Source organism: Protopterus annectens, chromosome 4.part1 (genome assembly GCF_019279795.1).
Source record: "Protopterus annectens isolate FY-2018-M chromosome 4.part1, PAN1.0, whole genome shotgun sequence".
In the NCBI taxonomy this organism is placed as follows: domain Eukaryota; kingdom Metazoa; phylum Chordata; order Ceratodontiformes; family Protopteridae; genus Protopterus; species Protopterus annectens.
Window position 1 is genome coordinate 941,838,662 of NC_056734.1, and position 27,892 is coordinate 941,866,553.

Consider the following 27,892-nt stretch of genomic DNA (forward strand, 5'->3'; position numbering starts at 1 on the left):
ACAGGTATTTGTTTTTATGCTTCAATGGTTCGGTAAAGGTGAGTCAACAGATCAAACCATACCTCATGTCAGTAGAGCATGCATGGTGGATTAATTAATTGATGTTGCATGCTCTCATGATAAAGTATTATTAGCCAAAGAATTTGAGCCATAATTTATTGAAGACTATCCTTATACCTTTTAGTACTTTTGATGTAAGAAGACAAATGTTTAGTTCTGCCTACTTAAGTTCAGCTACAAAACTTTAAATAAATGACTCTCCTGCAATAATGCTAGTCAGGCTTAGCATGTTGTAAATAACAATGAAATGCATTCCTACAAGTTGACCTTTCAGGCCTATTCATTTTCCTAGGTACTATAACATGTTTCTTAGTTTAGAAATTTGTGACTTCAGATGCCTCCAGTGACCCAGGTGACTTGAATTGGATTAGTAACTTGAACACTTCATATTGTAGTTGAAGATGAGGCTATCTTGGTGGAAAGGATGTGTTAATGCAGAACACCCACTGATGCATTCCCTTGGGGGATGGGCAAAGCAAATATGCATCCCAAGGAGGTGTGCTTTCGACTTTTATAACTGCTTAGTGGTAACTTTCACAGCAGGTGTACAGGATCATGTGACTGCAAGACAAAGACATTATGGGTACCATGGTGATACAGGTTGCATTTTGTTCTGCCCAAGGATGGGATTAGGGTGCAAATGAAATATCCTCATAGCCTGTATGTGTGTCAGGATGCAGAGTACCCAATAGATGCATGAATGATGGTACCTGAGGACAGCTTTAACCCCAGCAGTTGACCAGTATTCCCAATGGAATAAACAGGCATGTCTGACTTAGGGGTGCTTGATGCTCAGTAGGCAGGGAGCCAAAAAAAAACAGAAAACAGGACTCTCTGATTTGGGATTGATTCAGAATGAGACACTGTCATTTAACATGTAGACAGTGCTAATGACAGTACTCCAAGTGACTACTTTCTCAGACACATGTACTATTCTGTTTGCAATGTAAACATTAGTTATAGCATTGAACTTTGTATCTACCTATACAATGTAGCACTGTGTAACTAGTGCTGCACATGAAAAATGTTCATATAGTTACAGAAATATAGAAATACAAGTGCAAAGCGCTAAAGGTAGGGTTAAAACAATTTACAAATAAATGAAATATTGCTTCAAAGAGAATGGCAGAATAATGTCTTCAATACACTGATTATCTGGCTTTGAGAATGAGTCTGTACTACCCATAATGAGGCCTATGTAGGGCTCTGGTGCCCTTTGTCACCTTAATTCAGCTGCCTGTATATAATAAAGCCCATTGATTCTTTCTGAACTGCAGAACAACAGTTTATTAGTATCAAAACAGGCAACAATGGAAACTGATATAGAAATTCATTGGCATGGTATGGGAATATGCCTCAGTTACAGGCTGCATAGCCTTACAATCTATGTTCATGAAACATTTCCTCTCAATAGTACAAGGATAGGAAGTAGCCTTCTAGAGTTCATAGGTTAGTACTAGGCTAACTGCCCTTGTAAGCCAAGCCAATTATCCATTGTGAGACTCAAACCCTGCACCTTGTGTTTATAAGACAAACACCTTAACCATTAAGCCATCCTAGAAGTAGGTGATTCACAAAACTGGCTGGAGATTATATTTCTTAACCTGATTTGTAGAATAATGAAGACAGCTAAATTATCGGAAATTAAGATCCTAAATCAGGGACTTTTTTTTAAATACTAATGCCAATGATTTTAAGTTAATAAAATAAAATGACTTTCAGTATGTGGATTTAATGAAGTGAAAGAAGTGCACAACTTTAAAGACTGACTTTGTTTGTTTATTGTAAACCACCTTGTCTCAAAATTTCACTGAATTTAGGCAGAACAACATTTTCAGCTACAAATAATAGACATCCCTGAAAATCAGCTAGTTCAGAAATGTAAGTGCCAAAAAAGTGCATCAAACAAAACGTTAATGTTATTTATGCTTTGGGATGATATTAGCTTCCTATCCATACCTCTCAGCCTCTTAGAGCAAGAATTCTAGACAAAGCCATTAATAAAAGTGGGATTATGACATAAAAATAGGAACACTTTTTAAATATTGCTCTTATAAACTTAGAACGTTGATAAAGTAACAGGTTTTGAATTAGCATGAATTTTCTGAAGGGTATGAAGTCTGAAACTCAAATGTTCTATCATTATTTTCTAACTTCAGTCTTCAATAATTTGCCACTAATATGCCAGAAAAACACATCTTTACAAAAAGGACCCGTACAGTTTAGCCATATGTTAAACAGAATACCCGAAGTTATCATCTGGACCAAAGCTGTAGCAAGGATGGTAAGAATGGATGTCTTCCTTTGACACAAGCTTTTAGAAGATGGGTCCAGTGCTGCAGAAAAGGTGATGATTGGCTCCTGCAAGTCAGTGGTATGACAACTTGATCACTATTTTTGAGCGTGAGTGCAGATAATTATTTAAGCAGTCACAGACAGCATCATCATAGCTGCTTAAAAATAGTTAAAAGGCTGCATGCATTGCACATGTGAGTGTGTGTGTGTGTGTGTGTGTGTGTGTGTGTGTGTGTGTGTGTGTGTGTGTGTGTGTGTGTGTGTGTGTGTGTGTGTGTGTGTGTGTGTGTGTGTGTGTGTGTTAACAGCTGGGGCAATGGCAGGAAAGAGCTAGTTTGAAGAAACGTAGTAGTTATTTCTTTAATGTTGGAGATTTCTCTCTCTTTCTCTCATAAGAATGTTTATTTTGCTTCTCATTCCTTTTTTTTTGGGGGGGGGGGGCAGCGGTGGAAGAGGTGTCAGCAGAAGGGTTGTCCAGGTTATAGATTTCTTCAGCTGCAGCTCTGTCCTGATGAAATTAATTATCATAATATAAGCCATGATTGCTAAATATTCTTCTCGGAACATAACATTATTATGCCATTTGGTGATGTAAATTCTGCATAATGCCTGATAAACTCAGATCAGATTAAGAGGAATAGAACACGCAAAAGGGAATCAAGGCGCAAACAAGTAGGCCAATGTGCAAAAATAATTCTTTCACTGCTTTTACTTTAAATTATTTTCAACATCTCATGGATCAGGACTCCAGTCACTATTTCCTTGTCTGTTCATGGTGTAGTATATCCTAGTTAAAAAATATAGTATATTTATAACTACTTTTATGTACAACACATTTTACATAGTCTTCAAAGTTAAAAGAGCCGCTCTGTTTTCCAGGAAAATTGTACAAGATTATCCCAGCGGTATTATGTCAGAAAGAATAAAATCCTTCTAACTACATTGTCTGACACCAACATTCCTTCTTTTCACTGAAAATAGAGATATCATCTTCTTCCATTACGATTACCCAGAAAATGACATCCCTGATTATCAGGTTCCTGCAATGTTTTTACTCAATATGCTAAACCTTTTATGATCAAAATTCTGAGATATGGCATTTCTCATTTTCACTGATGCAAATAGTTCTATACTTATAACATCAATTTTCTTATACTTAGCATAACTACATTGCTTTTTTTTTTTCTTAGTCATGTCTTCTTTTATTCTCATGTTTATTTTTACATAACTTTTTCCACGTCTATGAAGTAATCAGCATCCAAGCCTCTCTTCAGTAAGACTCTTGAATTATTCCATTCTTCACTCCTAGAAAGCTTTTCCCGTTACTACAGTTCTCTTCTTTTGTTTGACATTTTTAATCTCATCTTTTTATCATTAGACAATACCAGATACCTTTAACATCTAATTTGGGTTTTCGCTATGCTCAGAGTATGTTGTCTTATGCTTCTTATCTAAAGAGCACGATTGTTATAGCTTTTACTTAATTTTCTTCTGCTATCCCTAAGTTTAACAGTAGAGAAACATCTTTACCTTTAAACATACTACAGAGCAGTATTTTCCAAGGCTGTACATTTTGAAAATCCCAAACATGTTGATCTGTAGCATCAATGTTAGCTGTATGTGTGTGGAGTGCCTACTTTAGGGTTTCTTCTATATCAGGATTTTATTTATTTATTTTATTTTTGTTTACTGGGTTTCTTTGACTGGGTTTTGTCAAAATATCATTTCAGCAGAGGTCTGGAGAGAATCACTCTAACATATTACAATCATTTTAAATATACATTCAGTAACTGAGAGGGTTGAGGGATTTATTTATTTTTTTATTTACATTTGTTAACCAGATAGTGTCCGACTGGGTTTGAAAACAAAAAAAAAAAACATTTTCAGCGGAGACCCAGGAAGAAAAGCTCCACAACAAAAAGAACATTATTAAGGTACAAGCAGTAAGCTTAGTTTGAGTAGTACATTGCTAACAATATGTAAATGAGCTTAGCAAAAATATTATACCAAAATATAATAACAGAAAGAATACAATATAAAGATGCATGTTTCAGGCATACAGGAATCCTATTTTTTTTTTACAATATATATGAGGTACATAAGTCATGTAGCTTTACAAGGTGAGTCACTTCTGAAAAACCAAAATTGGTAGATCTTAAGCCACGGTGGTACAGCAGTAGTGTTATTGCCTCACACCAAGAGGTTCTCCTGTTCGATCCTTGGCTGGAGTGCCTTCTGTGTGGAGTCTGCATGTCCTCCCTGTGGTCAAGTGGCCTCCGAAAGACATGTATGAATGGGTGTGTCTTTGCCGAAGGTTGGGTGTTGGGCTAGCAACTCGGCACCATATAAAAGTCTACTGCCATTCATTAGTGGACCAGAGTTCTGCTGTGGTGACCCCTAACCAGGAAAAGACAGTTTTATAATTTAGGTCATCTGAAGGAACAAAGATTAATAAAGATAAGACAGACTGAGATAGCCCTATGTGGGAGGAGCACTATTTGGGCTAACATATGTGAGATGAGTGGGAAAAAATAGGAAGAATATTAGTTTGGAGCAATACAAAGGCATAGCCAATTATTATTTTAAGAGTCTTTCTGGGTAGTTTTAAATGTGGACAGGTTGGGGTTTTTTTATCTGTTGAGGAAGTGTGTTCCAATCTTTGGCTATTTTATGGGAGTAGAGGGAGTCTCTGTGATAGTTGTGAGACTAGGTTACTTTTAGCATTAGTTTGCTGGATGACCTGAGGAGTTTACAGTTTGTGTTTGGCTGGACTGGGTTTGACAGAGCTGGGCAGTTGGTAGGGTTGAATATGATTTTATGGGTGCGTGAAAGTTCTTTTAGTAATAATAGGTTGGGAAGTTCTAGCCAGTTGAGCTGTCGGAGAGCAGTGAAGTGGTGTGTTCTGTGTGGTTGGTTGGTGACAGACTTAGCTATTCTGTTATAGCAGGAATCTAGTTTATTTATGTCATTTTTTGATAGATTAGTAAAGACCTCAGAGCAGAATGGGAGGGCGAATAGCAAGTGGGACTTTGCAGTGGCCAGTCTAGCTTGTTGTGTAAGGTAAGGTTTAACCCTGTATAGAGCACCTACTTTAGAGTGGATTTTTTTGATGATCAGATAGATGTGTTTATTAAATTTTAGTGAGTCATCTATGGTTACCCCTAGCAGCTCGGTCTGATTGGTGGGTTCAATTTTTGTACTATTGTTAGATAGTATGAAGAGGGATTGTGTACTGGGTCTGGAAAATTAATTAGAGAAAATTATGAGCTTAATCTTATTTGGATTTAAGATGAGTTGGTGGCTGGTGGGGTACTTTTCAATGTCTTGGAATGATGATTGCATTTTGTGTTGGAGTTCTTGTGGGGAGTGGGCTGAGCAGATAAGGGAGGAGTCATCTGCATATTGGATGATGGTGGCATGTTGGGTGGGAGTATATATGTTGTTAAATATTATGAAGAGGGGGGGCCCAAGTATGGAGCCTTGCAGTACCCCCGTAGTGACTGGCAATAGTGGGGAGAGGCTGTTGGCCCATTTAGTAGTCTGTTGACGGTCAGATAGATAACTGTGAAACCATGTTAGGGGTGTGGTATTGAGATTGTAAGTGGCAACTTTGTTGTGGAGCAGTTGATGGGACACTGTGTCAAAAACTTTTGACATATCTAAGAAAATGGCTGAGACTAGTTGTCCTTCATTTTTGAGGTGGCAAATGGTCTCTGTAAAGGTTATGAGGGCCGAGTTAGTACTGTGTTTAGGCCTGAAGCCACTCTGGGTGTTGGAGAATAGGTCGTTGGTAGTGAGGTGATTCATGAGTTGATGGTGGGTACACTTCTCTAGAATTTTGGCAAGGGGGGATAGAATGGCGATGAGACGGTAGTTAGTTATGTCTCTAGCTGGACCACCCTTATGAAGTTATATCATATGAGAGATTTTTCATAATTTGGAAATGTACTGTTCAGAGATAGAGTGGTTTATTAGTAATTATATGGGGTAGGCAATGGATGGAGCAGCTAGTTTTACTTATTCATTTGGAAGTTGGTCAGCAGCTAAGAATAGGAGTTTTTTTTGTTTTTTTTTTCTTGTTATGCACAAAGTTGGAATGGGAATAAAGGAGAAGGACTTTGCATCATTAAAGGTAGGGGAGGGGACAGTAAGTTATGGGATTGTTTTTTTGTCTAGGAGAGAAGTGATAGAGTTGATGAAGTGGGAATTGAATTTTGAGGCTAAGGGCACAGAGAAGTTAGTAGTGAGGGGGGCAGGGGTAGGGGTTTTACCAAGGTTAAGGAGGTGGTTGATATTCTGCCAGAATTTTTGTGGATTGTGCTGGTATGTTGTTGACAGGTGAGGAAATAGGTTATTTTATCCTTGATGATGTTTTTCTTAGCATGGTTTCTAAGTTGTTTGTAAAAGGTAAGATCTTTGTTATTTTTGGTCATATGATATATCGACTAGGCCGTATCTCTTTGTTTCTTTAGTTGTTTTGTTTCTTTAGAAAGCCATGGTAGCTGTTTGGTTTTTTGGCAAATATTTCTGAGGGGGGCAAGATTATTTAATATTTGAAGGAATTTGTTATTGAAGTATTCTACAGCTAGGTTTAGTTGCAGGTTTTTTAATGGGGACCAATCGCAGTTTTGTAGTAGTAAATTGAAGATGTCAGATGAGAAATATTTTTTTCCTATGGGTGTATTTGCACTAAATGCAGGTTTGGATATGTGTTTTCATCCTAACTAGAAATGTAGGGGTATGGTCACTTAGCGTAACTGGTAGACAGCCTGCCTGGTACCTGTGGTTTGATTTGTTGATTAAAATCCAGTCTAGAAGTGATTTTTTTATTGGAGAGCTTGTTGATGCTGTTGGGGTAGTTAATCATTTGGATGAAGTTGTATAAGTTTATAATTGAGGTAGGGGAGTCCGAGGAGCAGGAGAACTAGTCTAGGTTGAAATCACCTAGAATGATGTTTCCTTCGGATAGAGAAAAAGATGACCAGAATATGAAAGATTCTATGTTGTGCAGGTTGTTGCCTGGTGGTAGGTAGATGCTATGATGTTAATGGATTTGAGAGGATTATTTTGGAGGCGAGTAATAAGGAGTTCAGCATGAGAGATGTCTGGTGGGGAACAGTTTAGTGTTTCTAGATTGAGTCTTTAAACAAAATTGCCACACCCCACCACATTTGTTTATGTTGTAGATGCTACATTTTCTTCTTTGTACATTTTATTAAATCAATTCATAAAATTCACAGATATTCTAACCTATGATTTTGTATTTGATTCATCTATGTATATGTTACCCTTTTTCTGTACAAGGTATTCCTTCATATTTTGGTTAGTTTAAAATCTCTACAGAGCAGACTGAATTACTTAAAATTTTCCATATAGTATTTCTGAGGATTTATTTAGAATATACAGAGCTTTATTTCATGCTTCATGACATTGCCTAAGTAAGTAAGTTATATTTTTAAACTGTGTACTTTGATGTAAACAGTATAATAAAAATTTGTGTTTTGTTTCACAATAATAATAAAAAAAATATTTGCAATATGTCATTTATGCAGTGACAAAAGTAACTCATTCTTTAAAGTTCTGCTTGCCAATATTTGCATGTATCTATCAAAGTTAAATCTACCAGTTCAGTTTGATCGTTTTTTTCTAGCCATGTAGTACCTGACATAAACTGCATATTTTCTATTTCACTTTAGATGTACATTCATAGGTTTATTTTTTTTTTTTACTTTAATTTTAATATATGGCATCAATATAACATTTTAAGTCTGAAACATTTAAACTGGCATATGTATAACTATCAGTTTAACGCACTTTGCCTAGAAATATACTTCAGAAAATAATGGGTACAAGCCTGCCTATTTAAATTTTTACCAGAATCTTCAGCCTTTTTTAGATAAAGAGATCAGATGAAAATCTTATTGCTTGTATTTTGCTAATCTACGTTTGTTAGGGAGTATAATCTGTGCTTTACTCAGGGAGGCAAGCAGAGTGGCTACTTACAATGCCTGAAGGAACTCTGCCAGAAGCCATGCCTACTACACCACAAGAATGAATTTATATAGGAACATTGATATTCCCCCTTTGCTATAAGGATATCTAGGACCATATATGATCAGGACCCCTACCAAGACATCTTTTAATCATCCAACCTTGATAATTCAAACAAATTCTCACTTATACAGGAAAAAAAGAAATGACTAAATTATCCCCATATTTGGACTAAATCACCAGTATAATGATCTAAAGTGTGATGGAAAAGTGTTTTTAATGGATTCTGGCTACGATCTCTTTAAGATTCAGAACCATGTTTTCTTGCATCCATTTATTCATTTGATGACAGTTCAGATAATAATGCTAACATGCGTCATGGTGTACTTTGCTACTGTTCAGGATTATAACATAGAGCAAGGCACTGCTATATAAAATGAATTTCTTCAATGGACTCAAAAATATTGCACTATCATCAGTCTATATAGTGAACTATTTGTCTTTAAAGCCATTTTGATGGTTCAAATGTATTTCTGCTATTGTTTTATATCTATACATGTATCTATTTATTAAATAGCATTCTACTAATCTGAAACATGTACAGATAAAAAGCTATTTCACCTCTTTCATTATCACTCTCTCTGTCTCTCGTACAAATACTGTCATAGTCAGGTATAGCATAATAGCTCCCCAAGAGTTTTGCCAGATAATTAACTTCTACATGTTCTATTAAATGGTAATATTTATTTATGTTTGTTGACTACCCAGATTAGACTGCTCAAAAATGGACAGTAATAGCAGTAGTCATAGTCATAAAAGTAATTATCATTTCATAAAAAATACCTAAACCCCACTGGCTCACACCTGCTATAGTAGACTTGATGTAATGTTGAAATAAAAATATTTCCAGTGGTGGGTCACCCAGAATTTCAGTTACTGAATAGCTCTATTATGAATACTACATTTTTCTCAGGTTTTATAAATTACTGGTGTCACTCTTCATTGCCAATATTTTCCAGTTCTATTTGAAAAAAAAATATTTTATGTCTCTGTTATTGGATTTTTTATCACATTCTTCAGTGTCTTTCCTCCAATTCAGTTCAAAAATTATAAAAAGGTAATTTTGGCCTCATGAAACGCACACTTTTTAAAGGTATTTTTTCTGACTAAAAGTTGGAAAACTGAGGCCTGGGACTGACAGAAATTCTCTCTGCCCATGCTAATTAGTTGACCTGGGTTCATCAAATAACTAATGAACAGAATCTACAATTCAGAGACATGGCATAGCCACACAGAGAAACACTGAATTAGTGGACCATTACCATCTATCTGAACATAACACTGTGCTGTCAGACTTGTCTGTGCTAGTGCTCTTAATAACAACCCACACATGGTGGTAGCATAGAACAGAAGGAAGCAACTGTTGCAAAAGAGAGTAAAATCCCATGAGTGGAGGAGCTCCCTGGTCAGCCTCAGTAAGAAGTTGAGATCCCTTATAAGATCCTCCAAAGTTAGCTATGAAAACAAAATTGCCACTTATTCTAAGGACAACCACAAAGCATTCTATAGCTATGTCAAGAATCTCGATGGCAACACCCAGATCTGCTCTGAGTTACAGCACAACGGCACATAAATTACAGAACCAACTGATATTGCCAACATCCTGGCAGATAGGTTCAGTGCTAACTTTACCCCCCCCCTCACCCCCTAAAGGACCCATATTTATACAGGAAGAATGCAGAGTCCCTGTAATCACAACTAGGCAGGTAAAAGCTGCACTCTCTAAAGCCAAAAACACAGCATATATGGGACCAGACAACATCCCAGGCTGGGCTTTACATGAACTTCAGAACAAACTGGCTCCCCACCTAAATACCATGTTCAATAATAGCCTCGCATCAGGCTTTGTGCCCACTGAATGGCACACAGCAACAGTTATACCACTCCACAAAGGGGGAGCCACCACTGATCCCAGTAACTATTGCCCTATTAGCCTGATGAGCCTGGTCTGCAAGGCCATGGAACGTATCATCATAGAACTCATAAACAAAGACATTGGTAACCTCCAAACTTTGGATCCCACCCAGTTCAGGTTTGTGAAAGACAGATAATGCCTCCTGAACCTGATTGACTTCTTTGAGTCAGTCACTAAAGCTGTAGATGAGGGTAAGGTGGTTCACACAGCCTATCTTGACCTCGCCAAGGCTTTCGACATCATCCCCCATTCTGGAATTATAGCTAACTCACTAAACTAGGTATAAATCCCTACATCACAAGATGGGTTGCCAACTGGCTCACTGACAGTTTATGTCAGGTACTACATGGCTAGAAAAAAATGATCAAACTGAACTGGTAGATTTAACTTTGATACATACATGCAAATATTGGCAAGCAGAACTTTAAAGAATGAGTTACTTTTGTCACTGCATAAATGACATTGCAAATATTTTTATTATACTGTTTACATCAAAGTACACAGTTTAAAAATATAACTTACTTACTCAGGCAATGTCATGAAGCATGAAATAAAGCTCTGTATATTCTAAATAAATCCTCAGAAATACTATATGGAAAATTTTAAGTAATTCAGTCTGCTCTGTAGAGATTTTAAACTAACCAAAATATGAAGGAATACCTTGTACAGAAAAAGGGTAACATATACATAGATGAATCAAATACAAAATCATAGGTTAGAATATCTGTGAATTTTATGAATTGATTTAATAAAATGTACAAAGCAGAAAATGTAGCATCTACAACATAAACAAATGTGGTGGGGTGTGGCAATTTTGTTTAAAGACTCAATCTAGAAACACTAAACTATTCCCCACCAGACATCTCTCATGCTGAACTCCTTATTACTCGCCTCCAAAATGAGTCACAGCCAGATTCAGCAGGTAGACAGGATAAAACACTGGGATTTGACCCTTACACATGCCTGGATATGTGCCTATTTATTAAGTAGTAAAAACTGTGTTCATCAAGACAAGTGAGGAAAGTTGAGTGCTGTAGTAATTGGTCGCTTAATTAGTGCTTAAATTGAGTTGTAAGCAACTTCTGAGCTCAAGGAAATAGACTTGAGTGTTGCAACTGAAAAACTGGCTAGTTCTATGAAACAAATGTAAGCTAGAAGGCGTCCGTCCAACACAGAGAGGTCTGGTCGCTCAGTAGCTTACAAACAGTCATATTATGATGGCCATGTGGCAGACACAGGCCATCAGTTGCAGGATAATCAGGTGAATCTGTATTGTAGCATGCTGGGGTGCCATAGGTGTGTAACATGGTTACCTGCAATAGGCATCTACATATACACCACTAATGTCAGGACAATTACATATGTGGCACCTGTCTGTGTTGTAGAAAAGCAGAACACTGCAGCTGTGCAGGAAGGTGTGGTGAGATTGTGGATCTGATGTCTGAATTTACCAGTGGCAGCCGGTGACTTCAAATCAAAGGGGGGCTGCAGGAGACAACTGAATGGGTGGGGCCAATTGGAATGGGTGTGGTCATCTAGAAATGGGTGGAGTTATGCTCAGAACCACAAAAACTGGAAGTTTAATTAAATACTCTGCCCTGGGTGCCAAAGGGAATGGGTGTGGTCATCTAGAAAGGGATGGAGCTATGCTCAAAACCACAAAAACTGGACGTTTAATTAAATACTCTGCCCTGGGTGCCAAACTGTCATTATGAGAGTCCAATCAAGACAAAATGAAGTTTAGAAGAAAAAAATATTTCAATCCATTGGCTACATGACAGCTTACTTAATATCTAGATGGAAACAAAATGGTTGTGAGGCATGAAAAAATAAATTACTTTCTAAATACATTACTGGAATGCCAGTCAAAATTAAGTATAAAAACCAATTAGCACTCAACTCAAACCACTTTTCCTTGCACTGCAGTTCTAATTATAATTTATATTCAGCTTTATAAAATAACAAAGTAACATGCTGAAAGTTGCAACCTCTATGATACCCCCTCTTGGAAAAATGTTTCTTATGCAAAAAAGACTTGCTGCCTGACAACAGTTATCTACTTGTTTCATAGGGAAAACATGATCAAAGTAAAAAATGAACAGCAAACAAGAAACAAGCTCAAGGCTTACACATTATCTAGTTATGTAAATATTCTCTGCATGGCAACAACAAAAAGGCTTTCAATGTTGGTAATTCTTTAACAGCATGCTTATTAAAGCTTACTTGCAACTTACAATCTCAGACAAGCTTACCTGATGGTCATTAAAGCATTACTACATAAACACAGTGCAACTGGCACTGCAAGAGCATGCATTTTCTGAATAAGGAGCATAAATCAACAGTATAAAAATATGACAGAAAACCAGAACATTCTGCAAAATCAAGGGCAGATGAAAAGCCACTGTAGTACTTGTGTCTACCTTGGATGGGAGGATACTCTGCACACTTACACTGCATAACTGCTCTTTGCCTTGCTTGGACACATCCAGAGTCACTACATAGGGGAGTGGGGTGCAACAAGTATGGCACAATTTGAAATGTCTCTGACTGATGGTGATGGCCCTGACCCATTTGTCATACTCTCAACCTCAGAACAAAAAATCTGGACAAAGCCATAAATAAAAGTGGGACAAAGCCTCAAAAATAAAGACAATTTTTAAATATTGCTCTTACAAACTTAGAAAGTTAATAAAATAGTAGGTCTTGCGTTAGTATGAATTTTCTGAAGGGTATGAAATCTGAAACTCTAATGTCTGTCATTATTTTCTAACTTCTTTAATGATTTGCCACTAATTGGCCAGAAAACCACAATTTATAGAGAACCAGATCAAAAATGTAATGTAAAAATATAAAATAGCCACACAATACAGTTGGGAACCAATATTTACAAACACTCACGCATGCGTGTATACACACACACACACACACACACACACACACACACACAGACACTCATCCCAAATGTGGAAACTTTTGATATAAATGAATTTTTTGTTGTACTCAATCCCACTTATGCTTGGTGTTCCATAATTTGATTCTTCCTGCACACTATAACAAGTTCATTCAACCAAGACACAAAAATGCATTTTAATCAATAGTATTGTAACACTTTAACATAAGCTACTCATGCTGTACTTTAATCTCCTCTGGCTATACTTTATATGATTTGTAGTCACTGGCATTTATACCACTGAAAATGAGTCAGAAAGTCCTTTAACAATATGGATTATACCTAATACACTGTAAGCTCACCCAGGTATGATTTTCAAGGTCATTTGCCATTGAACAATACAGCCCTCCCCCACACCCCCACCCAGCACCCTACTGCACATGCAGTTATGCCTCCGAAAATTATTACGAGGAAAAACTCAAGAAGAAGCTAAAAACTGGTGGAAAAAATGAGTCAAGAAACACAGATTAAAAAAGAAAAAATATATTTGAATGACTAAAATAACATAGTTACTTTATTGAAAAAAGTCCTAAACTTGCATCTTAGAAAATTAAAACAGAGACTTATTCAGGATGGTTTAATCATTAAGTAAGAATTGTTTAGATACACCCATTAGACTATGCATCCAATCACAAGGTGAAAAGAAATAAGTCCCTCATTTTAGAATAAATTATTTTAAAAATCCTATTATTATTTGTTCCAAAAAATGCAAAATTATACCATATATGATTTTCTTTCCTATATGTTAATGATGTAATATATTTTTTAGAATTATATTTTCATTAAACCCCAGTGGTTGGGTAGGACTTGCATCCAACTGGAATTGCCAGAAAAGTACTTTGCATTCTAGTATGTTGTGCAGGTTGCTATTCTTGAACCCAAGTCTAGCCATGTGTGTCCAAATGCACAAAAAAGAAATGTTTTCCCTCTTGGACAAATTATTCTCTGTTATAACAAAACAAACCTAATAAAAATGATACCATCTTTAAGGATTTTTTTTACATGGCAACTATGGTCTCTAAATAAATTCAATCACCTTTAATCAAATACATTCAAACATCATCCTTGTGAGGCATAACCAGAGTAGACATTTCTGCAATAAGCCTAAATCATGGAGCTACAGCTACTATCAAATTATTAAAACCGAAGAAAAGAGTATGCTGAGCCTTCAAACTTTACCCAACCCAATTGTTGACATGTTGTTGTTAACTTACTGGACACTGGAGGAGTCAGACTCGGGCACCACCTACCTCAATTTAAAGTAAAAAAAAAAAAATGAGTGACTGGCTGTCTCCATCTGATGATGATCCTTCATGAATGAACTGCACTGAAGTGGATTTACCCAGGATAGCAAATCAAATTTTATAGGCTAGGATTAGGATCCTGATATTAAAATTCCTTTGCAATGCTTGTCGGTCTGTTCGAACGAATGAATGAACGAACTCTCACAAGCCAAAAAAAAAAAAAAAATCAAATAATGCAGACACAAGTTGTTTTAGCAACAGAATGAAGCACCTTTCAGTAGTAAGTTAGAAAGTATTGTGCAATGTATGTGTTAGGCGCTGTACTACTGATTTGTGTCTCGCTCTCTTTTTTGGGAAGAGAGTGAGAACCAATCGGTAGCCATCCAGCCATCCTCGTCACGTACGTGACTGTGGACGTGGCAGTCCGACCCCTTCCAATTCACTGTGCGGTTAACCGCATAGACTTCTGGGCATCACACTGATGCCTTTTTTCTCCTCAATCTGGACTGATTTTACAACAGTACAGATGTAGATTTACAGTTTGAAAATAAAAAAATAAAAAAAAAACGGAACTCGCTGAGCAGTCACATTTCGAGTTACATAATTTGCGAGTCAGTTGGACTCACTTACAGCAACCAGCCAGTAAATATTTAATAATTTATAAATATAAATTTTTTTTATTTTAAAGTAAACATGTTCTTTTCCGTTCTTCCGCAGCTGGGGGGGGGGCTGCAGTCCTGCAGTCCGATACCACGAGCCGCCACTGGAATTTACCCCACATAAAGGTATGCATATGTGTACATATGTCACATATGTAATATATACAGATATATATTATATCAGCATGTATGTCCAGAAATATATATATATATATATATATATATATATATATATATATATATATATATATACATACCCATCTGTATACATATATATGTGCACATATATTTACACATATATAGATATATACCTATATGCACATGTCTACATAAATGCAAACGCACACACAAACATATATGTCTGTCCAGGCATGTCCCATATATTACTAACACAGTGATGCGTGCTATGTGCGAGGCAGTAGTACATATAGCAATACACACAGATATCTACAGCTGGCAATGTGTGCACCTTGGAGGGGTATGTCACATGTTATTCCCTTGTTGGCACCACATAGTCCCCATCTGTGAAGTATGCAGTGGGAATATGGGGAAGTATGGCAGCTACACATGTGGAGGTGGTCAGGAGTGGTAGATACAGAGGACAGTCTACAGGGGTGGTATGTGACACATGCGGTGGCTAAACACCATGGATGGTGTGTGTGTTCTGTCATGTGAATGCCCCATGGGCTCCAAAATAGCCACAATGGGAACAAGCCTTCCACCCAATGCTACTTACAACAGCAGTCCACGTCCTTAAGGTGCCTGGTCTGGAGGCTGAGCAGGGCGAGCATGTTGGCCCTGTGAATGTGTGCTGTGTCCTTCAGCCTGATCTAGTACATCCCTCATGTGTCTGTGGAGGCCAGTATGGCACAGACCCTAGACCTGAGCCCAGTGGGCAGGAACATGTCTGTGTGCCTTGAGGGGGTGACAACATGCTCTGTGAGGTTCCACTTGCTGGTATTGCTGTAACAGTACATGAGGAGGCCCCATGTTGGGACACACATGTGATGTGGCCAGGTATTATGGGCAGATGGTTGTGGAGAGATGGATCTGCTGGCCAGTAGAACATATAAATGTTATTGTGTCACTGTTACAGAACTTATGGTGGTAGTAATAGTCTACACAATCCTGATACATGTCAAACACCATGCACAGATATCCCCAATAACACAGACTGACAGATGTGCAGCAATCACAGCTCAGCCATACCACTGGCATACATGTAACCATAGTAGCCCTGACAATGGCATGCAGGTAAATAGTGTGTAACAGGCCAGCAATGATAGTGTCCACACAGGGGACATGGCAACAATCACATAGCAGAAGGTGTGGTACAATACAATATCTGTCCAACTGCTAGTTAAGCTCTAGCCATAACTAATGAGTTGTGTGTACAGTCTGTTGAAGCTGATATGGTGGGGGGAGTGACAGAGATGTGTATTAAAATTATGGTAACCTTGCTGTATAAGTTGCTCAGACCTATTTACATCTTTATGTCTTACAGACCCTATAGCACATGTACATTTGTCTGCATTCTCAAATGAAAAAAATGAGATATTGTTCACCTACATGATCCAGCACTATGCTGTGCTGTTTGGCAGGCATTCACATGAGCTGCAGGAGTGGTCTGCCCATTGGAACAACATACTCCACAGGGTCAATGGACATCACAATCGTACACATGAACAAGTCCGGCATCATTGCAGTGACCTGCTACGCCATGTCTCGCATAGACCTACCACGACAGCAAACCAAACACATAAACACACAAAAACATACTCGGAGGCTCTAAATAAAAATATGCCTAAGCAGCCGGGAACTCCAAAGCAGACACCCAAGCAACCGCTACCCCAAAACAAAACACGTGCAACACATAGCTCACAAAGCCAGTGTGCTGAACAGTCACAGCCCTTAAGGCTAAACAACACACCTGATACACTTGTAATAGGTGACTCTATCATCAGGCACACTGACGTCCCGCTCACCAGGCTGAACAAGGAGAAGGTCACGGTGAGCTGCCTGTCGGGCGCTAGGATCCGCCACATAACACAAGCACTCAGGTCACTCCAAGGCAAGTACAAATATGACTCAGTCATTGTCCATGCTGGTGTGAATGACCTGAGACGTACCTCCCTGGACTACATGAAAAGATACATAGAGGAGCTCTCTGAGCATGTAGCCCAGGCCGGTATGACCCTAACCTTGAGTAGCATCTTACCCTCAACAAGAATTATGCCACAATATGAAGACAAGATGATCAATTTCAGCAATTGGCTTAAGTATTGGGGTCATTCAAAGGGGATCCAATGCCTGTCAGCCTGGGATGACATGCTCGACAAGCCACGATGCTTCGCTAGCAATGGCTTGCACCTGTCACCCCTGGGCTTTCGGATATTAGCAAAGGCTCTTGCTACCCCCATAGTGCCTTTTTTAGGCAAGGCTCAAAAGACAAACCCACCTCCATAGGTATCACAAGGGATAAGAAACTAAGAGTAATGCTACTCAATGCCAGAAGTCTAAACCTCAAGATGCACGCACTCAAAACTCTCATTTCCATGGAGAACATTGATATCTGTGCAGTAACAGAAACCTGGTTCAAGGCTCCTGAGAGCACCCCAGCACTACCAGGTTATACCTCATACCATGCTTTTCGGCCCCAAAACTTGGACCGAACCACAAAAGGAGGGGGAGTATCAATATTCGTCAAAGATACCCACACCTCCAGCTTGGTGGCACAGCACGAAGCATCAGAGACTATCCATGTGCAACTAACAGTGGGTAAAACTGCCTTTCAGTTTATAGCCTGCTACAGACCACCCTCCCAAACCCAGGAAGCCCACTCGGCCTTCCTGAGAACACTGGAAAATATGAAGGTTTCTCCAAACACCATTATATTGGGCGACTTCAACTACCCAAACATAGACTGGGAGCATTACTCTAGCTCCAGCACCCTAGCCCAAACGTTCCTAGAATTTATAATCTCAAATGATATGGAACAACTTGTTACCACTCCCACAAGAGAGGAAAACATACTGGACCTGATCATCACCAACATGGGGACTCTATGCTCCAGACCAGAAGTGTATCCCTCACTGGTAAGATCAGACCATAAACTAATCTCACTGGATATTCACATCCTGACTCCACCCCCTGCCCTGAAGACCACAGTGAAAAACTTCTCTAAAGCAAATTTCACACTCCTCAAAACCAAGGTGGAATCCTTCAAAGCCCACGGGCCTGTGGAAAATACGGCCCAGACTGCAGAATCCTTTATAAACGCATTCTATGAACACCTTCAGGAATGCATGGATCATGCAATCCCAAATAAAACCAAGACCCAATCCTCCAAAGGCAGACGTCCTGTCTGGTGGACCCCAGCCTTAAACAAACTATACAATAGAAGGAGGAAGCTACTACCTGATAGAGCAAAATCCCAAAAAGGGAAGGCATCTCTGATCAGTATTAGCAAAAAACTATGTGCACTCATAAAATCGTCTAAGGCCAGCTTTGAGAGAAAAATTGCACAGGACACTAAGGATAATCACAAGGCTTTCTTTAGTTATGTTAGGAACCTGGGTGGGAATTCCCAGATATGCTTAGAATTAGTCCAAAATGACAAAAAATAGACCAAACCCACAGACATTGCCAACATCCTAGCTGACAGGTTCAGCGCAAACTCCCCCCCCCACCAAAAGGGCAAATATCTATCCCAGCAGAGTGCTGCCCCCATGACATCTCAGATGCTCAGGTAAGAGCTGCCCTCTCCAAAGCAAAAACACAGCATCAATGGGACCAGACGGTGTTCCGGGCTGCGTCCTACATGAACTCCAAGAAGAACTAAACCCAAACATAAAACTACTGTACAATCTCAGCCTTACTACAAGATATGTACCCAAAGAGTGGCGTACAGCAACAGTGCTCTCCACAAAGGTGGTGCCTCAATGGATCCTGGAAACTATTGCCCCATAAGCCTGACTAGCTTGGTCTGCAAAGCTATGGAAAGGATCATCATAGGCCTCATAAATAAAGATATTGGGGACCTACAGACACTGAATCTTACCCAATTTGGCTTTGTTAAGGGCAGATCCTGCCTCTTAAACCTGGTTGATTTCTTTGAAACAGTCACCAAGGCCATTGATGAGGGGAAGGTGGTCCACACAGCCTACCTGGACCCCGCAAAAGCCTTTGATACAATACACTACTCTGGCATTATAGATAAGCTCAACAGCTTAAATATAACCCCCTATGTCACTAGATGGGTTGCAAACTGGCTCAAGGACAGAACCCACATGGTTAGAATTGCTGGAGCCATGTCAGACTCCAAACCAGTTACAAGTGGCATCCCACAAGGCTCAGTCCTGTGACCTCTCTTGTTCAGTATATATTTCTCGGAGGTACAGGCCAACACGGAAGGACTGTGGCTGACCAAGTTCTCAGATTATTGCAAACTGGGCACCATAATTGACTCTCCAGCTGACACAAGCATTCTCCAAAAGGGCCTCATAGAAACAGACAACTGGTGCCAGAGCCATGGCCTCAAGCTAAACGCCAAAAAGTGTATAGTCTTCCCCTTTGTCAAAAACAAAGTGCCCACAAATTACCACATAGTTGGTAATCCATTAAGTACAGAAGAAGTAATTAGGGACCTGGGGACCCAAGTTGATAGCAATCTCTTATTTGACAACCACGTGGCCAAAGTGGTTAGAAAAACATTTTATATAGCCCAACTAATCATGAAGGGATTCACATCTAGATCAGGGGAGGTCATCGTGCCTCTTTACTCATCCCTCTTCAGGCCCATAATTGAGTACAATGCCCCTTTTGGGATGTACCTTACCAGACACCTGCAGCAACTGGAAAGACCCCAAATGTACCTCACCAAGAGGATCAAAGGGCTCAAACAGATGCCATATGCTGCCCGATTAAAGAAACTCCAGCTCTACTCAGTGGCATACCGCCTGCTCAGAGGCGATCTGTGCCTGACATATAAAGCTATGTCCAACCTGGAATTAATGGACATGCTGCACCTTAGAAAATCCAAATCCCATCGAGCTATGCGCTCGAGAGACTTGAACCTCAGCACTAAAATAAATAGGACATGCTGGAGGGACAGATTCATAACTTAGAGGCTCCCTTCACTCTGGAATAAAATCCTAGTCCAGGTTAGGCAGAGTCCCTCATTGACTCTCTTCAAGAGGAATCTTGATGAGTGAATGGGAGATCGTAGGTTTACCCCGGGTATCACTTCTGTGTCACTGTTAGACAGAGGCACAGTATACTAACCTCGAAAAAGGGCATAGCAAAATTAATTTAAAATGGGTGGCGAAAGCCAAACACACTCTGGCTAGGCTTATAAATGCCCTAGGGCAGATAGCCTAGTATGAACCTATGAACCTATGTCCTGTGCCTTGCTGCTGATGTCTGGGGGGATCACCTTGCCACAGGGGGGCCATGACATCCATCCACCCCCCCGACACGTGTGGAGGAGCTTCTGGCCAGCCTCATGGCACCTGCCCATCCCAACAGTCTACAACAACTGCCGTACATCGTGGAGGTGGGTGTCACCCACACAATGGCCGAGGAGTGTGCAGGTAAGGGCACAGAACACAACAGTAGACCACTGTTGTGTAAACATCCCCATTGGTACAGGTAGATCATGCATATCTGACATGTCATAGATATATTGTGTTGCTGTAGTGTAGTGATAAGCAGATGTCTAGATTTGGTAGTATTGTGGGAATGTACTGTTGATGTATGGTAATAATGCACCCAGTCTGTAGCACTGCCACAGGTGTGGCCACTTACCTTTTTTTCTCTCATCCTCTGATGTAGGTCCCTCCGGGAAAACAACAAAGCAGCAGCTTGTAGCTGGTGAGTATGTTTTATGTAGATGCTTGCCAACACAACAAGTATGTAATGGTGATGGTATATGCCATGCACACATCTAACACACCTACCCTAAATGCATGCTGTACATGTGCATGTATTGTTGCTGTGAAATGCACAGTCTCACAGGGGAGAGCATGACAGGGGTATTGGAAGGGTATATCAGACAGCTGCATGCTAACATCCTGTCATTGTGGAATGTGTACACAAGGAGTAACTTACTGGTGGCAGACATGGCCTACTGTACTGACATATTCTGTACAACACCCATATACAGTGCAACAGCAGTGTATATACGAGTAGGACAATGGCAACTGCTGCAGAGTTGCACTATGGCATAAGGCATTACAGTACTCTACATTATCATTTGGTCTAGGCAGCAACATGTGATGTTTAGTGTATGGGACACTGCAAAGTGATACACATTTGTAAGGCTTACTTGTTATGCATCTTCATAAGAGCAGAAGGAGGGGGGTCACAGCATGACACACCAGTCCACTGCAGCTGGGAAACTAAGGATGGTAGGAATGGCTCTCTCTTTACATAGTCAGGGTCAGGACCTGTGGCAGCTGTAACCCTACACACACAGCAATAGTGATGGCAGTGTGTGAACACCATGGGATGTGTACATGAGTAGACCTTGCAATCATGCAGAATAGGGGGACATATGCAGGGCAGACTAAACATACACAGGCAAATGCACATGGCCCATGCTGGTATACCCCTGCCAGGAGCAATTACTGCTGTAGTACACACAAGAGGTGTGACAAACCATCATGATCGGGGTGTGCACACATATGCCCACATGTTGTGTATGCATTGTGGTCAGCAGTTCCATACCTAACACCATCTGTAGACACTGTATGTGAAAGTACAGGACATATGTGACATACTAGGCTTGTGTACTGCTAAGATATGCAGTGATATGGTGCCATGGCAGATCATGGTTGTGTGTGTGAAATAAATAAAGGTGTGTGCACCCCCCCCCCATAGCCATGATATGCACTGATGGTTCTCAGTGTAAGACTATTGCAGTGGTCATACATGGTTTGTTTATGTTGACAGCTGTACATCAGTCATCAGGCATTCACCAATGACAACTGTCCACATATCATCCCAGGTATGTGTTGCTGAAAAACGTAGGGGCTGTGAGAAATAAAGCTGACATAACTGACACAGTACTACACATTCCACAATGGGTTGTACATCTGTGAGTTGCGGCAAATAGTACATGGCAGAGTGCAGAACAAGTGCACAGCAATACTGTGAACATGTGTGCAGTGGTATCCAGGGGAAGGGCCATTACCTAGTGACATAGCACAAGTATCACACACATGTATACTGTTACTAGCATGGATTGACTATAGCTGAACTGCATGCTGTTCTGTACCATATGTTCTGCCTGTTGGCAGATGGGTAATAGGATGACTGTGTGTACGATCAATGTGCAACCTCACCTATATGTGTGTGTGTTCCTCTTGATGGTTATTTAGGTTGCATGCAGGGTCACTCTGTTAACGTGAGGGGGGTAGATGCATGTAGGATGTGTGTGTGCATGTGTGTGTTTGTGTGTGTGGCCACGTATGCACGTGTGATTGTGGTATGTTCAGATGGCTATACCTCCCTTTATGACCATGCAGGACATGGATATGGACTGCCACATTACACACCAGGAATGCCTCCCATGTGTGTATTCTCAGGACAGCAAATTGTATAATATGGTCTGTAGCATGGAACAGGCATCCAGAGGGAAGGTAGACTCCAGGTACACACTTAATATTGCAGTCAGCAGAGAGGTCACCTACAACCCATGTATGTAGCTCTACAGATGCATTGTGGAAGTACTAGTCAACACCAGGGAGTGTATCCAAATATTACAGTTGTCAAATGATGGGCTGACAGAGCAGCATATCTGGCATGTACTGAGTTTTACATACTCATGACAGACCAGTAGGAGATATTATGGATGCAACATAGTACCCCACACATATAGGGGCCATGCACATTATTTCTGGCCATACAGAGGGTGCATACTGAATTACAGCAATGAGGTCATATAAATCCACCACACACAGGTCAGCAGGTAAAGTAGCAACAGGGCTTGTGTTGTGTCCACTTGTGTGGCCATGTGTAGGACTGTGATGTTAATGAGTGGTATCAATATGTGCATGTTAGCAAGTGTGACGCAGGGTAGGGTAACACATGGACATACAAGTGGGACTGATTGTATAGCCATTGACAGGTAGGTGTAATGCAGGTGTGTGTGTGTGTGTGTGTGTGTGTGTGTGTGTGTGTGTGTGTGTGTGTGTGTGTGTGTGTGTGTGTGTGTGTACTGTTAGGCAATGATGTACAGGTTTTAAAGTGCATTTATTGTTCTCCCCCACAGGTGGGTCACATTCCCTTCTACAGCCGATCTGATGTAGGTGTCCATACAGACACCAATGATGATGATGATGATACTAATGGTGAGACACAGGTTGGATTGTCAAGGGACAACATTGCGCATACATTTGACATCCCCCTTTTAACCACCACACCCCCGAACACAGTTTCAGTGCCTATACACACCTCATCAACAGTGGTCATAGTGAAGGGACAGCTGACGTTTAGTGCAAGTGCACAGGTAAGTGAGGTGACCATGCCTACTGTGAAGAAAATAAATCTAAAAGGTGACAGATGATGAAGGTCTGTAGTCCAACCAGAAAAACAGAAATTGTAAAAAAGAGATCCATAGACCATCAGGCAGTAAAAATGATAACAAATAATTTAATATAACACAGAGAATGTTACTACTGACAGGCCCTCAGGCTGCAGAGGGCTGCTCTCACATTATCAAATGACAATGCCTGTGAACTTGCTAGTGCCATCTGTGGAGTAACTGAGTTCATGGATAGACAGTCTGGTGAGATGATGGCCCTCATTGACTGTGGTCTGTCTGGGCTAGAACGTGTGGTGGGAGTGTTACGACGTCCATGTGGACATAGGGCCAGCAATGCCATCAGCTGGTAGTCAACGTGGACAAGGCAGGACACCAAGGGGCTCCTGTAGTGGTAGTAGCACTGCCGGCAGTGCGGGTGTGTGTTCTGTCCACACACCACCACAGCAGGCCACATGCACGTGGTGCTGGCCAGTCCCAGGAGGGGCCTGGTACCAGTGGAAAAATGTCATCTGCAGGTGAGAGTAGCACATCAAGGGCTGTAGCTGGATTTGCCCCTGGAATACCTGGCAGGTGCAGTCCATGTGCCCATGGCTGGAGGCATTGAACTGCACACCCTGCAGGGTATGGTCTGCAGCTGTCCATAAGCACCTATGTAGGGCAGCCACATGGCAGAACTGTGTGCATGCCTACCCACACCCTCTCAAAAATACACCTAGGGCAACCTCATACCTACACACACCATATCACCTCAGCCAGCTCCCAGGTGTACACCTCTCACCCACACACATGTTGTCAAATGTATGGGTCACCCTTGGCCTCTGGCAAACCAACTCCACACCCTGTGCATATGATGATACCTGTGCCCCATCCCTGTCATCCATACCTTCGATGCAGGGGCAGGCTGATATGGTTCTGATGCACATGGTGACTGTACAACAGTGTAGCACCATACTGCAGTGTAACATGTTGTAGGGGGTAGGGTGTGAGGCACATTTGTCAGGTAGTGTAGTCATCAGGCAATGATGCATTACACCTGTTAGGTACACTGCTTGATTGTGGTCACTATAATGTTATCCATTTGTGTTGTAGGTGTACATGTGTCAGCAGTAGGATGTTCTGCAGTCATATTCCACACCAGGGTATGTGATTACACAAGCTTAATATGACAGTATAATGACCATCTGATAAACACCATCCTCATATGTACCACTCACACAGTAGCCGTACATACACTGGTCATGGCACAGTGAGGTCCATTGACTGTGGCATGGGACACATGTGCCTGGCCCTACAGACATGTGAGCAAATAGGGTATCATACACTGGGGCAGCATGTAACATCACTTAGTACAGGACAAAGAACAATTGCATCTACAAAAGTCTGTGCACTGCCCAAGGTACGTATGCACAATACACAGATTGTCTTCAAATTCCTAACTCAGGGGTCTGCAACCTGCAGCTCTGGAGCCCCATGCGGCTCTAACAACCTGCTGTAGTGGCTCCCTGTACCTCTGAGGATTAATGGACACTGTAATGCACCACCCACACACAAATACACACAGAGATCAACCAGGGCCAACACAGGAACACAATCATGGATGGTGTCAGGTATTGCTCTGATACAAATAGCTCCGTCATATATAGTATAACAATATTTGAAACCTTATATGCAGTGTTATCTTCATATTAGGGGTCAATTAGCTGTTGTGGTTCCCAATGACTTTACTTTGGTGAGAGAGGGGACAAACATGACTCCTGGGATACTGAAGGTTGCAAACTCCTGCCCTATGTACACAGACAATAGTACTGTACACACAACCACAGTCTGTCCAAGTCATGTCCTCAGTAAAAGCCAATACTATGCACAGCATGTCTAGCAGTCTGTTATCTGACTGGCTTGTTATCAGGTATGATGTCAAGTGAATAATGGTGTACAGAACATATGCACCGTATATATGTGGGCCTCATCTGCGCAACACGTGTGCCCCTCTGCAGTGTAGAGGTCAGTGTATGTAACATTGTTATATGGTCCTGTAAGTCAGTCTATGGGGGTGGGAGCACCATAATTAACCTATGGTGTTACAATATGGGAGGTATATTAGTAGTAAGCTGGTTTACCATACATTTCACCTTGTGAAGATTGCTGCCCTACTTATTACTGCCATGCAGCCTGTTCTGTAAGTCAGTGCAATTGTGATGATTTCAGTTATGCATTGTTATGTAACAGATACCTCCCATCATCAACCTCTGTCTTTTCCACCTAGGTATTGAGTAGAGAGTGTAGTTAGAGGCCGGTGGCCTGTATATCTGCATTACTTACAGTTGATTGATTGTTATCCTGTGACCCAGTCTGTCCTTCCTGTTGTACTACTTGAAGGCCTTGGCCTTAAAACCAATATATGTTATGCTTTCTGATTACTGTAATAAATGATCTGTCTGAGAGTTTCATTCATCTCTTTGTATGTATTTCAACATCTAACCGCTATATGACATGGCATAAGCAAATGTATTACTACATTTTAAAATGTATCCAAACCTGTGTGTTGTATCACATCCTTTTACTCCTCTGTGGGTATATGTTTCAGGCAACAATTGTCTTTTGTATGTGTGATACATACAATGTCCATCTGATGAGGTTGCAACTGTAGGGATACTGGCTATTACGTGTAGTGTGCACCCTCTAATAATGCATCTTCCTAGATGAACCTCTGTGTGTGTGTGTGTGTGTGTGTGTGTGTGTGTGTGTGTGTGTGTGTGTGTGTGTGTGTGTGTGTGTGTGTGTGTGTGTATATATATATATATATATATATATATATATATATATATATATATATATATATATATATATATATATATATATATATATATATATATACATGTAGATATATATATTTAGACATATATATGTATCTGCATACCTGTGTATGTGTATATGTATCTTCGGAATGTTTTATTCCTTCCACATTGTACATTCACTATAGTAGCCAGACTGTACTGTATATGTTATCAATACCAGCGTCACATCATACAGGTGGTATGGCTTAATGTTAATATGTTGTGGCCATGAAGTGTCAGGTCCTGGTCATGGGATTTGCACCAGTTGGTACTGCATTCCATGACAGATCTGTGTGGCTGGGGGGGTAGAATATCGATATGTGTCAGGCGTATGTTGCTTGAGCCCACTCACCCCCATTAATGGTGCCTGTGGTCATATACATATTTGTTATGTGCTCTATTATATCTATAGATATATATCTGTATATAACTAAGAACAAACTTGGGGACAAGAAATCATTCAAAAGGAATTAATAGGAAAACAAAGGCAACTCATGTATTATCTAGCACTTTTCTCTTATTTAATATCAAGATTCATTCAGAAAGATATGTTTCATTAATACAAGCAACCATTTAAACATTGTTTACATACTTTATTCTGAGCTGTTTATTTAAATTAGCTACACAGTTCCTGTCCAATGATAAAGCCGGCCCTGTAGTCCTGCAAGGTGCTGTGTGCATCTTCATTATCGTTACAAAGGTAAAACAGAGAGAAACGTGTAGTGTCATGTGTATACAGGGGATGTGTCCATCACGTATACCTGGAACCTAACCTGTTATGAGTCACACGTCAACTGCAGTTGTGTGCACCTTGTATACCTGGAAGGCAAGAGGAAAACAACAGCTGAGTTCATGTTGAGGGGGCGTGCGACATGCTAGGAAGGTCAAAGCTGGATCGTTGGTGAAGTGGAACTGGGAAATGAGGCTGGGTATGATTGGGAACATATCACTGCTTTTCAGACTGGTGGCCAGATACAACCAGTGGGCTGAATACTGGTGACTCACTACATCTACTCATAAAACCAAGACAGGTTAATCCCAATTGTGAAAACCAACAAATACAAATGGATTATTTGGGTTGACTCATCTCCAAAGGTGGAGATTGTATGTGTGTAACATGGACTAGGCTGTAGCGAAGCCTGAATATGCATGGGTTGAGACAACATACATATTGGGTCCCTAGCATTGGAGAGAGGTCAATGGGTAGAGGTGTGAAGAGTGCCAGAGCACCCTAAGGATGGATGGTTAATGTGCACATGGGGGCTGGGGTTTGCAGGGAGCAATGGCCATGACATTATGGATCATGGCGTGTCAGGTTTGGATGGACTGGTTGTAATGA